The 16818-nt window shown below is 42.2% G+C and overlaps 1 protein-coding gene across 7 annotated transcripts in view; it reads right to left on the reverse strand.

Annotated features, from left to right (window-relative positions):
* USP6NL (USP6 N-terminal like) overlaps positions 1-16818 on the reverse strand; it is a 185868-nt gene that overhangs the window by 141511 nt on the left and 27539 nt on the right. For 2 of the 7 annotated variants that reach the window (XM_027121610.1, XM_027121607.1), the window contains exon 1: positions 563-794. The exons of 2 other annotated variants lie outside the window; for them this stretch is intronic. The gene's annotated coding sequence lies outside the window, so the exon portion shown is untranslated. Of the gene's footprint in view, positions 1-562; positions 795-825; positions 847-1309; positions 3634-16818 lie in introns of those variants that run through there. 3 more of the 7 variants (XM_027121605.1, XM_027121611.1, XM_027121608.1) reach the window with 3 other exon arrangements.

Below are 16818 nucleotides of genomic sequence, written 5' to 3' on the forward strand. Positions count from 1 at the left end.
ATCTACTGACTAAAAAGCATCCGTGGATTAAAATGAAGGGGGGCGCGGGCAGACTTTAATCTTCAATTTCTAGAAATGTCCACCCGTGGATTCATAGACTCTTCACATTTCTTGGCATTAAAATACCTGCGAGTAACCATTCTGCCGCATCACAACTGCCGCACCAACACCCGGCTGTGAGCTCCAAACTATTTTGCAAACTCTGCAAAGGCGCAGAGATTTCCAGCTTCTCCAATGCCCTCATTCACCCCATCCTCCCCTTGCCTAGTCGAAACGAAGTCCCGCGGCAGGAAGGCAATAATTTAAAAGAACGAAGTTTGCCTCAGTCCTGCCCACTTGGACTCTGGAGGACGCAACTGAAACTTGCAAGGGAGACACGTCTCCCGGGGACCGAAACTTGCTCGCGGGGAGGGAGAGGCTGTGGGTCTCCCCTCCCCGCGGACCTGGCCGACCTCCGACCCTTCCAGAGACCCCCTTCACCGGTCGGCAGGTCCCCTCCCGCGCCGGCCCCGCCAAACCCTCCCCGCACGCCCCGCTGCGCCCCTACCCCGCGCCCGCCAACCTGCCAATCGCGCCCGCCAACCTGCCAATCACACCCGCAGCACCCTGCCGTCCAGGTTCCAGGGGGTTCCAGGCCGCGCTCGTTTCCGGAGCCAGTCCCCCTGGAGGGCGGGGACGGGGAGCGCTGCTCCGTCCACCTCCCCCGGGGCCGGGAATGGCGGCGTCCGGCTCCCCGGGGCCAACTCCGAGTCCCTGCCTGGAGGAAACGCGCCGAGCCCCACCGCCGCCGGCCTCTGGCGGGGGGAGAGGAGAAAATGAACTTACCTCCGGACGGTCCCGTCGGCGGAGGCAGCGGGGGGAGTCCCGGGGGCCCAGGAGGTCCCGGCGCGGCGGCGGCTACCGCAGTGCCCTCCGCCCCATTGTTTCCCTTCCAAGAGGATCCCGGCGAAGCCGAGCCCTGGAACCAGGAAGTTGCCCGGCGCGACACCTCCTGCCGCCGCTATGGAAACGGCCCCCGCCTCCCAGGGCGGCTCGCCCGGGACCCCGCCTCCGCGCCACCGGCCCCGCCCGCCTCACGGGCCGCTGCCAACCGACGCCGCTGCGGCCGCGGCCGCCGCCATCTTGGGGCGGCCCGGTCGGCCTCTTCCCGGCGGCACGTGCGCGCAGCTCCCGCGTTCCCGCCGGCCGCGGGGGCGCGCTGCCAGGGCTGCCGGGTGCGGGCGCCGTTCCCCCGGATGCGCGGCCAGAAGCGTCGCCTGGAACCCAGAGGGAGGGAGGGCCGGCCCGGGCGGCACTGGAGAGCCAGGACCTGGAACGGGGCTTCGAGGCATTGCACGAAAACGACCGGCTTCAGCTGGTGTCAACTGGCAGGTCGAGGGATGGACGTGTTTCGTTCCTGGCTCAACTACTGACCAGCTGTCAGGACCTTGGACACTTTTTCCCTATGCCTCACTTTCTTCAGTTTCTTCATCTGTAAAGCGGCATAACAATAGTACCTGCCTCATAGGGTTGTTACCTGGAAGCAAGTGCATGGTACTTAGAAAGTGCAAAATTATCATTCATTCAATAAAATGGCACTGCTTCTGACAAAAGTCACATTTCTGTCTTTTTCCAGGAACTTAATCTAAGTGTTCAAATCAGCACCACTTTAAATAGGCTACTGTGTAAGATCCCATTGCTGCTTGAGACTTCTGAAATGCTGATCTTTTGTCCCATATTTCTCTAGGTCAGCTTTCCTTTTTTAGATCATGGAAATTGTCAAGAGTTTTAATCTCCAGAATCGTCCATCAAGAGGTTCCATAAAAAGATGAATGATGTAAACTTTCCAATACTGTAATTAGCTGGCAGTTAAATGATTTATTCACTAGAAGCTAGCAAAGTTAGGGTGTGCAAATAACTAAAAGGCTTCCTGTCCTTGATTCCAGGAACTAGAATTACTAAAGCTGGCAACTCTGCATGGTGGCTATTATCTCTCTTTTCCAGCTGCTGAAAACTGACACCAAGAAACTGGGAGCTGTGTGCACTATGGGAGAGGAGGGGAGGAAGGAGGCGGGGTCACGGCCTCTTCCAAAGGATGCAACCTTGAGAACCTTGCATAAGTTTAGGTCTCAAATGGTCTCTAAGGCTTCTCCTTCTAGCTCACAAATGTTGTGATCTTTGTACACTCTTTAAGAAAATACAATTTATATACTTCCCTTTGGGTCTTCCTACATACATTTAAGCCAGATTTGTGAAGACCAGTGTTTAATGATCCTGATCCAAAAATAGTGGGACTCCCATGGCGGTCCAGTGGTTAAGACTCCACGCTTCCACTGCAGGGAGCACGAGTTCGATCCCTGGTCAGGAAACTATTGATAAGATCCCGCATCCCGCACGGTGCAGGCAAAAACAAAAAGCAAACAAAACAAAGCCATAAATAGCTTGATATATGAAATGAACTGGGGTAAAAACAGATCAGGAGCTGGCGGGACAGCAGGACATTGGTAACTTTTTCAACACTCAAGACACTTCTCCAAAGGTTATGGAATGCTCTGATTAGCCATCCCCCAGCTTGGGAAATTTTGAATTTCTGAAAGGCAGGAGCCCCCTCTCATACAGCCTTTTAGCCCCCACTGGACCAGCAGATTGCTTTGCATATGGTAGGCCCTCAATAAACATTTATTGAATTAAATCACCATATTTGTGGCTGTGCTCTCATCATTTCAGGAGGCCTTGGGGACCACAGAGACACGCAAGAGATGTTCTTCAAGGGACATCCTCGCAAACATCATAAACAAGAACCCGGAGTTACTAGTTAATGAGTTAATGGGATTTTGGATGAACAACCTCAGCCCCAGGCTTATTTGGCAAAACGAAGTGGAAATTTCAGATATGTTTTTCCATAAATTTTATGGGTAATTTTTTGAAAACTTTACTTTGGACCTAATTATGAGCACCACTGACTCAATTTTATACTACAATAATAGCATGATTAAGGTTAAGAAAAACCCACATTTTCCCCAAGTCAAAGTGTCACCAATGAATTGTGTCACCTCAGTATAAAACCTGTATTTGTTCTTAGGTATACCTTTAGGGGCTTCCCAGAATTTTTTTTTATTAACCGTCTTGGAGCTATTGTTAAACAGTAAACACAAAGTTTTGTCTTTATATCCCCAGCATAGTGCTTGACACGCGGTAGGCACGCAAATTCACTTATCTATGGCATATGATAAATATATAGAATTTATGTCAATGATTAGCAAGGAAATAAAGATAGAATCATTTTTCCTCTAAATGAGGGATGGGCAAACTTTTTCTTAAAGGGGAAAGATAATGAACATGAGAGCAGCCATAGACAATATGTAAAAGAATAAGTGTGCCTGTATTCCACTAGAAATTTATCATGGAAATAGGTGGCTTTGACCCACAGGGCATACTTTACCAACCCCCTAAAAATTATATTTAGATTATGCTCACTCCACTTTTATATTCATTCCAATAAAATTTCAGATATTAACTGAAGAAAGTGTAAAAGCTTGATATCCATAAAGCACCAAAAAGTTTAAAAAAAAAAGTATGGAGTAACAGTTTATGTTACCAATTAAAATATTTCAAAAATAACAAAGGTTTAGGGGCTTCCCTGGTGGCGCAGTAGTTGAGAGTCTGCCTGCCGATACAGGGGACACGGGTTCGTGCCCCGGTCCGGGAAGATCCCACATGCCGTGGAGCGGCTGGACCCGTGAGCCACGGCCGCTGAGCCTGTGCGTCCGGAACCTGTGCTCTGCAACGGGAGAGGCCACAACAGTGAGAGGCCCGCATACCGCAAAAACAAAAAACAAAGGTTTAGAACTATGTCTCACACATTATGATGGAATAAGATAGATGGATATTTGCATTTCATCTTTGCAAAAGTTATGCATTATGCTAATGAAAAAAACTTAAAATGTTGCCAAAGGTAAAAGTATATGTTTAAATCCTCAGGATGCCGTAGTAACTAAGGCCAGAAGTACAATTTGTGGTGAGAACAGAAGAATATAGGACATAGAGGGAAAAAAATCTCCAAAACAAATCATACGTCCTTCACTATCATCAGAATATGGATGAAAGGGTGCGTTCCTAGAGTCTCCTGTAAATTGAGAATTTGAAATGTGAATCCATGACTATTGGGTCCATTTAATTTTTTTAAAATAAGGGAGAGCAGATAGCTCCCTAGTGGGGGGAGTTTTCTTTTTTTAGTAAACCTGTGGAAAGCCGTGCAGTGCACACTGTCATGCTCACCAGCAGTAGTACTTTCTGAAATCTCATAAGGAGCCAGTGCTCTCCCATTGGTTAGGAAAGTCAGCTCCAGTGACACTGTGTATAATTGTGCTTCATTGTTGAAAACAACTCAGGCCAGTCAACACCTGTGTACCCAGTATAAGTGAAAAAGCAACGACTCATCAACAACCACATCCACAATGCTCATACTGAAAAGTTATCCTTTGGTTTAAAAGAGAAGTTATTGATTGCACAGCAAGGAAGGAGAGTCCATGACACAACTGTGAACCCCATAAAATTGTATGCAAGATGCTGTGTACACAATTTGTTCCTTATAACTATCTGGGGTCGTCTTGTTTTTTTACTGGTATACTTGGGTTTTTTCTGTCTATCTTAAAAATGGACATGCCGTGAGACAGGGGAATGGATCTATCTTCTTCCCTACTTTATCCCTTAGTCCAAATCAGTGTCTGATACAGAACGAGCTTTCTCTAAATAATTGTAGAAGGAATGAAGGAAGGGAAGGAGGAAAGGGGGAAGGGAGAGAGGGAGGAAAGAATGAAGGAAGGAACAAAGGTATACAAATATACATTTTTCCTATATAATATTGTACATCACCTATACTTCAATTTTAAAAAATACATTTATTTTCTGGGCAAAATATTTCCTAACTTTTCCATGTGCTCCAAAGGGTCTGTGACTCAAAGGGGAAAAAATGTAGGAATGATTTGTTTTCAACTACAAAGGCTGCCTCTCATTATCTCCTCTGCTCTTTGGTTCACAAGCCAACCTGCTCCTGATTACACACCAGAATGGCTGTCATGGTTTGCCAGAGACCGATAATGATGTCATAGCATTTGAAAAGCATCTCCTTATGTTTTTATAGCTTTAGAGAATTTCTTCTGTCTGCTCCACTTAGAGTTTCCATACTTCAACTCTCTGTTTGACCACCTTTTAGATATCATTCATGACATTTATTTGTTTTTTATTTGTCTCATCAAGCAGAGTTGTGTTAAAAAGTATTCTAAGATATTGAAAAAAATTGAAGTACAATTTCAAGGCATTTTTGTCTCCGTTGCAGGGCGATAAAACTTTTGCCTCTGTGTCTGTGATTTTTGAATTTACTTTTAAACTCTGTACACATAAATCTATATACACTGTCTGAGAGCTGGATTTCAAAGATGACCCCCCAATGAAAAATGCCTCTGCTATCCACATCCTTTTATACTATCCTCCTCTTGAATCTGGGCTGGACCTGTGACTCACTGTTGACAAAAATAATCAGGTGGAAGTGATGTTAAGTGATTTCTAAGGCTAGATCATAAGAGTCTTACTGCTTCCACCTGGGTGTCTGGAATATTTATCTTTGATGGGCTCCCTCCTAGCTCAGCCATCATGCTGAAAGAAGCCCAAGCCACACAGAGAGGCCACACATAGGTGGTCTTAATGACAACTCTGGCTGAGCCCCCAGCATCGACTGCTAGTCACGTGGGTGCCCCATCTTGGACATCCAGCACAGTCAAGCCTTCAAGATGTCTTGAGCCCCAACTGTGCAACCCCATGAGAAACCCCAAATGAGGACATCTCAGTCAACCCACAGAACCCATAGAACCAGGAGAGCAATAATAAATTATTTTAAGCCATTGAGTTTAGGGTGGTTTTTTACACACTTACAGATAACTGGAATAAATTGATTAAAAATAAAATGTGAAAGCTATACTTAGATATACTTTAGCTAAAACCTTAATAAGTAAATAACTTTATCAAGATTAGTAGAAATGCTGTATTAGAAGGTCCAGTTGTAGAAGAATGAGGGGAGCTGGAAGAGATCCTAACGTATTCCGAGCACGCTTTTCGCTACTAAGTTGCTGATTTTGTCTGGTTCTTTCCTTTGAAGTGGGGTCATGTTGCTGGGTGCTGTGAAAGAACACAGTGACCTTAACCTTTTGGTGTCTGCAAAGTAAATATACTCACAATTACATTTGACTTAAATAGATATGCAATAGTCTTTGTCCACATGCTTTGGCTTAAAAAGGAAAGAAGGAGTGGTCACAAGGAGCCAGACCAAAGACTCATTTAAAATAAGACAATAGATGGAAAAAAATTTTTTTTATCTGCTCAGTTTATCTTTTCTATTGGCTAATACTTTATTAAAAATGCAGGTCCAGGGGAATTCTCTAGCAGTCCAGTGGTTAGGATTCCACGCTTTCCCTGCTGAGGGCCCGGGTTCAATCCCTGGTCAGGGAACTGAGATCCCACAAGCCGCATGGGGCAGCCAAAAAAAAAAAAATTCAGGTCCGTAATTCCTAACCTGTAATTTTGAAATCCACAAAGCTCTGAAAACCAGAAGTATTTTTCCTAAATAATTTGCCATCTAAACTCATTGGGTAGCAACTGAACTTTCCTTTGGCTATTTATGATGGTCTTTACCTTATTTCATATGAACACTCACTTCATCACAGAACAATTAGTGTGTTTGATTACAAGGTCCCGTCCCAGACCCCGCTCATGCTGCCCCCCTCAAGTAACATGCAGTATATGTGCTGTGTCACCCTTGAAATGGAAACTTCTTGTTTCAGACCTGAAGTTCACTTTATTGACGACATAAAGTAAACTTTTTTTGCAGGGGGAAGGGCAGTCTACCGCAGAGTCATTGAGGAATCTCTGGATTCAGACAACCCGACTTCAAACCCCAACTCCACCACTGGCCACCTCTGAGACCTGGGTTAGTGTGCAACCCTCTGCCTCAGTTTTCTCCCCTGCAGAATGAGGACAGCAATAGAAACTACCTCATAGGGTTGACTTAGAGGACTAAGTGAGATTATGCATGCAGAATGCTTAGCCCAATGACTAGTAGTAAACACTCAAAAAATGTTCACTCTTATTGTATTATTATTAAACGTAAGCTTTTCATAAATTCAATGAAATAAATAATATCTCAGTTAGGATTCAGTGAGGGAAAAAGAAACTACTCAAGGTATTACCAGCAGAAAGATATTGAATATTTAACCCATGAAATCAGATGTGTACAAAGGCTTTGGAAGGAGTGCATGGGTGAAGGTTGAGAGTGACCCTCCACTAACTTTCAGGTTATTCTACATCAGCTGTGAACCCAATGTCAGGAAGCTGCTGCACCCAGAGATCAGAACTTGCAGCAAATGACAGGAAACCATGGCCAATGTCACAGCTGCCCTGCAGCTTAGAAGCTGGTGACTGTCAGGACACTCTTTGGTGCCTGGCTTCACTGCAAAAATTTATGTCTGTCAAACCCTCGTGTCAGCCACTCCTGGAGGAAGAACGGCACCATCCTTATGCTGTTCAAATCCCGAGTGCATCTCACTGGCAGAACCTAAACTTTATCAGAACTTGCTGGCAAAGGACTCTGGGAAATGCAGCCCTGAGATCAGGCAATACCAAACATAAACAGTAATTTAATAACAATAATTTACATTTGTAAAGCACTTGCCATAAAATCTCTCCGAGGTAGGCAGGAACAGTAGCACAGGGGCTAAGTGATGTGTCTGGAGTTGCCTGGGTAGGGAGAGACTCAGGTCCTTAAATTCGAAATCTAGAGAATGTGTCTTTATGCTGGTGTGTCCTATTTAATCATCTGGGTTTTACTTTATCCCTTAAATCTTCATACCATTTATATTATTATTGACTCACATTTCTACTTAAATCAATCTAAAGAGGAAATTTTGCATCACTATGTAAAGTAGAATGAAAGTCACTAAAGTAGAAAACAGATGTCACATGACATAAACAGAAGATAAAAGTAAAAAAGAACACACTGAAAACAATGATATTAAAACCGCCAGAATAACATTGCCCAGAGGGCTCTGAGCCTGAAGCCTGCTCTCTCTTTGTTGTAAAGGGAGATTAGCTTGTATTAGAGACATTAAATGTACTAACAGCAAACATCCTAGCATCAAATTGAGACTGTCATTGATATATTCACATGGACTAAAAGGTGACTGAAATCTCAGTAAAGAAATTAAATTTCTCACTATGCAAGGCAATGTTATTTAAAGCCTTGTCCGTCTTACCTGCCATCAATAGAACACAACCCACACTTTGGGTAACACTGCCTTCTGCCATATCAATACTGAAAGTTTAGCTGAGAATCCAGGTATTTATTTATTCAATTTTGAAAACTACTTCATAGCTGAGTATTAAATGCATGTCAGTCTGTTTTGCTCCTACTGACTCACTCATATAAGATTTTTGGATGTGGTTGAGATGAAATTCACATAACATAAAATTAACCATTTTAAAGTGAACAATTTAGTAACATTTAGTGCATTAACAATGTTGTACAATCACCACCTCTATGTAGTTCCAAAACGTTTCCATCACCCCAAAAAGAAACTCAGTACCCATTAAGCAGTTACTCTCCATTTGTTGTCTTCCCAACCCCCAGCAACCACTAATCTGCTTTCTCTATGGATCTACACCAGATATTTCCTATAAATGGAATGGAATCATACAATACATGAGCTTTGTCTCTGTCTTCTTTCACTTAGTATGAGGTTCATACATGTTATAGCATGTGTCACTACTTCATTCCTTTTTATGGCTGAATAACATTCCACTGTAGGGATATACCCCCATTCATCCACTGATAGACATTTGGGTGGTCTCTACTTTTTGACTTGTACATAGTGCTGCTATAAACATGTGTACATGTATTTGTTTCAGTACCTACTTTTCCATTATTTTAGATATATACTTTTATACTCCCACAGCAATGCACAGGTATTCCAATTTCTCCGTATCCCTGCCAACACCTGTTTTCTACTTTTGTGATTATAGCCATCCTGGTGAGTATGAAGTGGTGTCTCGTGGTTTTGACTTGCATTTCCCTAACGACTAATGATTCTGAGCATCTCTTCATGTGCTCGTTGGCCATTTGTAAATCTTCTTTGGAGAAAAGCTTACTCAATCGCTTTGCCCATTTAAAAAATTGGGTTGTTTCTCTTTTTATCTTGGAACTGTAAGAGTTCTTTATGTACTCTGATCCTTCTCAGATATATGATTTGCAAATACTTTCTCCCATTCTGTAGATTGCCTTTTCACTTAATTGATAATATCCTTTGATGGACAAAAGTATTCAGTTTTGATGAAGTCCAATTTATCTATTTTTTTGTCTTACTGTTCTGCTTTTAGTGTCCTAGTGCCTAATTCAAGGTCATGGATATTTACCCTTATGTCTTCTTCTAAGAGTTTTATGTTTGAGTTTTTATATTTATAAAAGAATTTTAAACCACACTATAAATTTTTCGTAGAAATAAGGTAAATCCTTTGACCAAAATTAACTCTATAACCACTGAAATTTACTCAGCCTTAAAAGACTCATTTGTTTCTTTAATAAATGGGTTTGTTTAGCCATGACTATAGACAAGTCATTGTATAGATATTGTACAGATTGTACATCTATAGGAGAAATATATATATATATATATATGGAGTTAGGCTTCTTCCCACATGGGGAAGGTATGGTTTTCACATGGAAAACTGGGCCAGTGAGAAAGAAAAGAGGAATGGCTTTGGGGGGGTCATCACAACGTTCATGTAATCATGTAAACGTTCAGGTAATCTTACAGGCGTCATAACAGAGGAGATGGGATTTGACCTGGTCAGAGGGAATCTAATAGCAGAAGAGTTTGGAGGTCCATTTTTTTTTTTTGGAGGTCCATTTTTAAAAATAAAGAATAATCATCCATTTTAGCTGGACCACTGGTGTTAGGTGAAAATTAGTAATCCTAGGAGCGTAACCTGAAAGCATATCATTATGGAGGACTCCAAATACCTGCCTAAGAAGTTTAGACTTAATTCATTAGGCAGCAAAAAGGGCGGGGGGGGGGGGGGGGAAGGAGACCTATTCTCCCCCCAAAAAATTTCTCTAATTGAAACTGTATAGAGATGAAAGAATTTATCTTTAAAAAATTAAAAATTAAAAAAAAATGTTAAAGGGAATTCCCTGGCAGTCCAGTGTTTAGGACTCCTTACTTCCACTGCAGGGGCACAGGTTGGATCCCCAGTCAGGGAACTAAGATTCCGCATGCTGCCCAACACGGCCAAAAAATAGAAAAAAAAGAAAGAATTTAGAAAAATTCATTTTAATGCTAGGACTTGGTATTTGATAAGCTATTCATTTATGGAAAATCATTCATTCAATCAACAAATATTTGTTGAGTCCCTAACGTGTGCTGGGCACTGTGATGCCAAGAGCTGGTGATTCAATGATAGAAAAACAGAGCATCACCCTTGTGGCGGTCATAAGCCAATGGAGAATTTATACATGATATCATCATGTCATCAGATTCTAATGTCTCATCTGCCTTTGAAAAGCATTGGTTAAATTCTGTCATCAGATTCTAATGTCTCATCTGCCTTTGAAAAACATTGGTTAAACTCTCTTCTGGGCCAGAAGAGAGTTACAGTCACTGAATCACTCACAGCCAGTGGAAAGCAAGGTAAGAAAGCATTCAAATCATAGTTAACACACCTGACCGGGGGTAGCTCAGAGACCAACAATGTTCTCAAAATCTCCGTGTCCCTTGCCAAGTTAATCCATTCCTATTGTGAGTCTTCTGAGTCTGGTTAATACTTCACTACAGAGAGGTCACTCTTTAGCCCTAATTGGGTGAAAGGACAGGAGATACGCCTAAAGGTCTTCTATACCTCAAGCCCAACAGACTCACTCAAAAAATAGGTGACTTTTGCTTTACCGCCTTGTAAACCTAAATATTGTCATGTTAAAATCAAAGCAGAGACTGGATAATTAAGTTAAATTACCCATAATGTACTTGGAAGTTTCCTTCTTTTCTCTCTCCCATCCTTCCTCCCTGTTTTCAACAGCACTTATTGAGCACTTACAAAGAGGCAGGACTTGAGAACAACAGTTACCAAAGTCCCTTACCTGCCCACTCCCCATCCTCTAGTATGTGTCACTCCTTTCTTCCCTATGTTACCTGAGCTGGGAAGGATGCATGTGAAATTAAAACAATTCTCTTTCCAACCCAGAAAATGTAGCTTGCCTTGGTCCAGAAGTGAAACTGCCCAACTTAAGTTTGCTATTAGAAGTCAAGTTTACATTTAAAGGAGAATGTATATAAAACATTGAAAGACCACATACTGTATGATTGCAACTCTAAGACATTCTGGAAAAGGCAAAACTATGGCAACAGTTAAATGATCAGTGGTTGCCAGCAGCTAGGAGTAGGGAGGCATGAATAGGTGGAACACAGAGGATTTTTAGGGCAGTGAAAATGCTGTATGATTCTTTAATAATGGATACGTGACATTATACATTTGTTCAAACCCACAGAATGTACAACACCAGGAGTGAACCTTAATGTAAACTATGGACTCTTAGTGAGGATGCCGTGTCCATGTAGGTTCACCAATTGTAACAAATGTACCATCCGGTGAGGGATGTTGATCTTGGGAGAGGCAGTGTGTCTGGGTAGGAGCAGGGGGCATATGGGAAATCTCTGCACCCTCCATTCAATTTTGCTGTGAACTTAAAACTGCTCTAAAAGATACAATCTATTTTTTAAAAAGCAATGAAAAAAAGGGGAGTTTACTAATTCAACCCATACTTATTAAGCACCTAGATGTGCCAAGTACTGTACAACACATTATAGTATCAAAAATCAACAAGACACACAGGGTTCCTCCCCTCACAGAACTTATATTAATGTGTTAATCAGATTCAGTGGTCAATTTTACTCTACATAATGATGGTAATCATTGCTGTTATCCTGTCCTGTAGTAAGAGTCGATACGAAGTTGCCAATAGAAAACTGGGCAACCACCAAGGTACATGGCAAAGAAGTTTATGAGAAATAAACACAGATAATGAATAACCACCTGTTCTGCTTCACAAGTAATCAAACCTAAATTGAGGCCAGTAGAATGTAATTATTCATCTATCATATTGGCAAAGATTTTAAAACACCCAGAATATGTTGAGAATCTGGTGATATGGGTTGGCAGGAATGTAAACTGGTAGGATTTAACTAAAGGGCACTGTGGCAATATGTATTAGATTTTGTAATGTAAATACAGTGGTCCAGTAATTTACTTTCTAGGCATATTTTTTAAGGAAATAACTCACATACAAAAAGGACCCACAAAGATCCATGTGTAAGGAGGTGGTTTATCACAGCCTTGTTTACAATATAAAAAAATTGGAAGCCACCTCCATGCCAATAAAGAATTGGTTAAAATAGAGCAACCCATCTAACGGAAGGCAATTCCATTAAAAACTATGTCCATCTACAGACTTGTGGTTGCCAGGGGGGAGGGGGAGTGGGGGAGGGATGGATTGGGAATTTGGGATTAGCAGATGCAAACTATTATATACAGAATGGATAAACAATAAGTTCCTACTGTATAGTACAGAGAACTATATTCAATACCCAGTAATAAACCATAATGGAAAAGATTATGAAAAAGAATATGTATGTATAACTGAGTCACTTTGCTATATACCAGAAATTAATACAATATTGTAAATCAACCATACTTCAATAAATTTTTAAAAAATTATGCCCATCTATATTTATTAACAATGGAAATATACCTTTCACTGACTTTTTTAAACTACATATATAGTATACTTTTATTTTTGGCCACACCGCACGGCACGTGGGATCTTAGTTCCCCAACCAGGGATCAAACCTGCACCCCCTGCATTGGAAGTGTGGAGTCTTCACCACTGGACTAATTTATTTTTGAATAAAATGTGTGAGACACATAGACCAAAGTGGGAAGGAAATTGTTGAAAACGTTGAGTGGTAATTTCTGGGTAATAATTACTGGAAATTTTCTTGTGTTTATACATTTTTACATTTCCTGAATAATATCTACAGCGAGCTTGTATTACTTTCAAAATTCTTCCCCCTCTAAAACTCTGCATTTTGTGAAATAAACATCTGGACATGTTACACCTATTTGCATGGGAATTTTCACTGAAGGAACAGTGTCTAAGGCAGTTTGGGAACGGCTCTATGGGGAGAAGATGGGGGGCATGGAGAAGCTGGAGGAAGAGGACAGTCAAGGTCTAACCTACAGCTCATACCCCCAGATTAGGGCTGAGCTTCATGGCAAGAGAGGCTGTAAGCAAGGACTGAAAGGGATGTTTTCCCAGGGAACACTGTGAGACAGAGGCATAAACAGTGTTACTTCAATGCCCAGATAGGGTACAGGGCAGGTGACCCTGAGTAAGACAAAGAGTCATTCTCCTCCATTCAGAGCAGCCAGAGGAGCAGTGAGGGCCTATGGGAATATCCTAATATTGTGAGGCCAGAAAACTGGAGTGTTCCTTAGATGTGGCAACATGGAAAACCCGGATGCCTTAGCAAGAGTCAGCCAGGAGAGGGCCAAAGCCAGGTCCGAAGGGAGGAGGGGTCCAGAGAGGATTTTCCAAGGTGGGAAACCTAAGAGCATGTTTCACTGCTGATAAAATCATCCAGGAACAGGAGACGGGTTGATGATACAGGAGAGAAGGGGCTCTTCTTATTCCACTCACAGTCTAACGCGATCTCATCCACACTGTGGTTTTAACTACTACCTGTATGGGAATGATCCAATTGCCACACTTGTAGCTGGAGCCCAGGCACACAGTAATTTATTAAATAAATGAAACTTTCTGCTGACCGCCAGACCCACATAACTAACCCATCATATCCCTCGCAGCAACCCGTTTACTACTAACTTAATCACACACATACATGCACATACACAAACACACAGACACATACACCATTCTTCCTTTGTATTCATATTCAATAAATGGCTCCACCATCCACCTAATTGTCAAAGCCAACCACCTGGGCATCCTCCTTACTGCTCCTTCTCATCTGTCCCCATTTCCAACAAGTCAAATAGTGTAGATTCCATCTTTAGATAACTGCTGAATATTTCCTCCTCATCTATTCCCACCACCACCATTTTGATTCAATCTCTCATCAATTTGTGTTTGGATTAATACAAATCTCTTCTTTACCTTCCATCCATTCTTCACTCCATCCCACATAGCTATGCCTCACACTGCTAACAGCATGATTTGCCTATAATTTAAATCTGACCATGTCACTTACCTGCCCGTTCAGAGCTCCAAAACAAAGCGCACGGTGAACACTCAGTAAATGATTGACGGACTGACTGAATAAAGGAATGACTCAGCTTAGAGCAAGATGGTCAAGCTTTTCCTCCTCTGGGATAAATTTGCACTATTAATCCTTTATTATAATAACTAATCCCTGTTGGTATCCAGGCAAAGACTCAAAACAGGTATCTCTTGCCTGTTAATGTTCTTCCCAAGTTTTGTTACATGTTAGTTGTTCATTTTTTACTCTTCAGCAGGAAGTACAAGGGGAGCCCTGCAGTATATTATGTGGTCATGACAATTATTGTGTGGATATAATGGAAGGCCCATAGTACCTACAACTGAAAAAAAGTCCTTTTGAAAAGTGGAGGGCTTCCCTGGTGGCACAGTGGTTAAGAATCCGCCTGCCAGTGCAGGGGACACGGGTTCGAGCCCTGGTCCTGGAAGATCCCACATGCCGTGGAGCAACTAAGCCTGTGCGCCACAACTACTAAGCCTGTGCTCTAGAGCCTGCGAGCCACAACTCCTGAACCCACATGCCACAACTACTGAAGCCCACGTGCCTAGAGCCCACGCTCCGCAACAAGAGAAGCCACTGCAATGAGAAACCTGCGCACCACAACGAAGAGTAGCCCCTGCTTGTCGCAACTAGAGAAAGCTCGTGCTTACCAACAAAGACCCAGCACAGCCAAAAATAAATAAATTTTATTTTTTAAAAAAAGTGGAAAAATAAAAGACAGCTTTGGGAATTACATATCATGCATTTATATGTTTGCTACCTGGGAGATACTAAGATCAACTATGAAATAAAATGCATTTCCAAGTAAAAGGAAGAACATGAACCAGAAAAAGTACTGAGGAGCAGAGAAAAGTACAAAAGAAGAGAGCTTTGAACAGAGCAAACCATGCAAGGGCAATTTCATTTCCTTCTAGGAAGAAGTGGAGGGTTCACTGATAAGGAGGAACCATGTCTATAATCTACAGCAGGGGTCCCCAACCCCTGGTAGTGGTCCGAGGCCTGTGGAACCGGGCAGCACAGCAGGAGGAGAGCGTCGAGCAAGCGAAGCTTCATCTGCCGCTCCCCATCACTCCCTTTCACTCACATAACTGCTTGAACCATCCCCCCCATCCCCCGTCCATGGAAAAATTGTCTTCCATGTAACCAGTCCCTGATGCCAAAAAGGTTGGGGACCGCTGATCCACAGCACCTTTCTTCAAGAAAGATTCCAACGTGGCATTATCCTCAAGAAGCTGGGAAGATGCAGCTCAGTCAAAGAATGGCTAATGACAGATGTATATATATTGTGATACCAGCATAAAGCCACTTCTCAAAGAATACCAAATATACGCTTTTTGACAAAGAAAATGTTAAGATCCACCTTTTCCAACATTGCAAGATCTAGGACCAAGAAGCAAATAGATACAGAAACCCTCTTTTCATTTTCATTACATCAGTGGCCAAAATATAACAAAATTTGCTCTGGTAGACAGACTCAGAATGGTAGCTGATGTTGTAGATAATGACCAGTGATAATCCTTCTACACTGTATACGTATTTGGGTATAAACTGTGAGTGTCTTTGACTAAATAGAGGATATACAAATAAAACTATTAATAAGACATAATTATGTTGAGGTTAAAGAGAATGTCGTCCCTTGTTTCAGCAGCAGGGAAGCTTGTGTATTTAATATTGGAGTCTTTGCTATCCTTCCTCAAAAAAATAATAATAGTAAAAATAATCTAAAAAGGCATTTTAAGCCAAACACTTGGAATACAATTTTTAAAATATATATTTTTTTAAAAACACAAATGTAAGGGATTTCTGTCTCCCTAATCTCTGAGAGAAGATGCTCCTTATGAGGACAAGATGCTGACAATGGAGAACTTGCCTCTGCACCTGAGTTTCACTTCCACTTGGGGTTTGCTCAGTGGGTGTGACAGTCGTTAGTGATGCTTAACAAATATTTCTGGCCCTCTGCCTCCCAGACATATGGTAGGATTGCTTCCTAGCCCCCTTGGGTTGAGTGGGGTCATTCTGGCTAATGAGTTGTGAACAGAATGTGACATATGTAACTTCTGTGTGAAACACGTGATTGCTGGTGTGAGACCCTCCACAGCACGCGTTCCCTCTGCCACAACAACCAGCAAAGCAATGTTCCAGATGCTGGCTGCTCCATCAGCCTGACTTACAACAAATGCAGAGTGGAACCCCCAGTTGTCCAGCAGTAGGAGTGTAGCATGAGCAAGAACTAAATCTTAGTTTTAGCCCTGGGAATTTTGGAGTTATTTGTTAGTGCAGCCAAGTCTAGCCTATCCTGACTAATCACAGTGAGCTTATTACTATCACTAACGCCCTTACCCTCATTATTAATTTTCCCTTAACCTGAGAACCCCACATTGACAAAAACTCTTTCTTAGGTTTCTGTTGACTTAGCTGATAAAACACTGGAACTTTTGAAATGGCA

The sequence above is a fragment of the Aethalodelphis obliquidens genome, unplaced genomic scaffold, assembly GCF_003676395.1.
Source record: "Aethalodelphis obliquidens isolate GAN/ISIS:26980383/991018 unplaced genomic scaffold, ASM367639v1 scaffold23, whole genome shotgun sequence".
Lineage (NCBI taxonomy): Eukaryota > Metazoa > Chordata > Mammalia > Artiodactyla > Delphinidae > Aethalodelphis > Aethalodelphis obliquidens.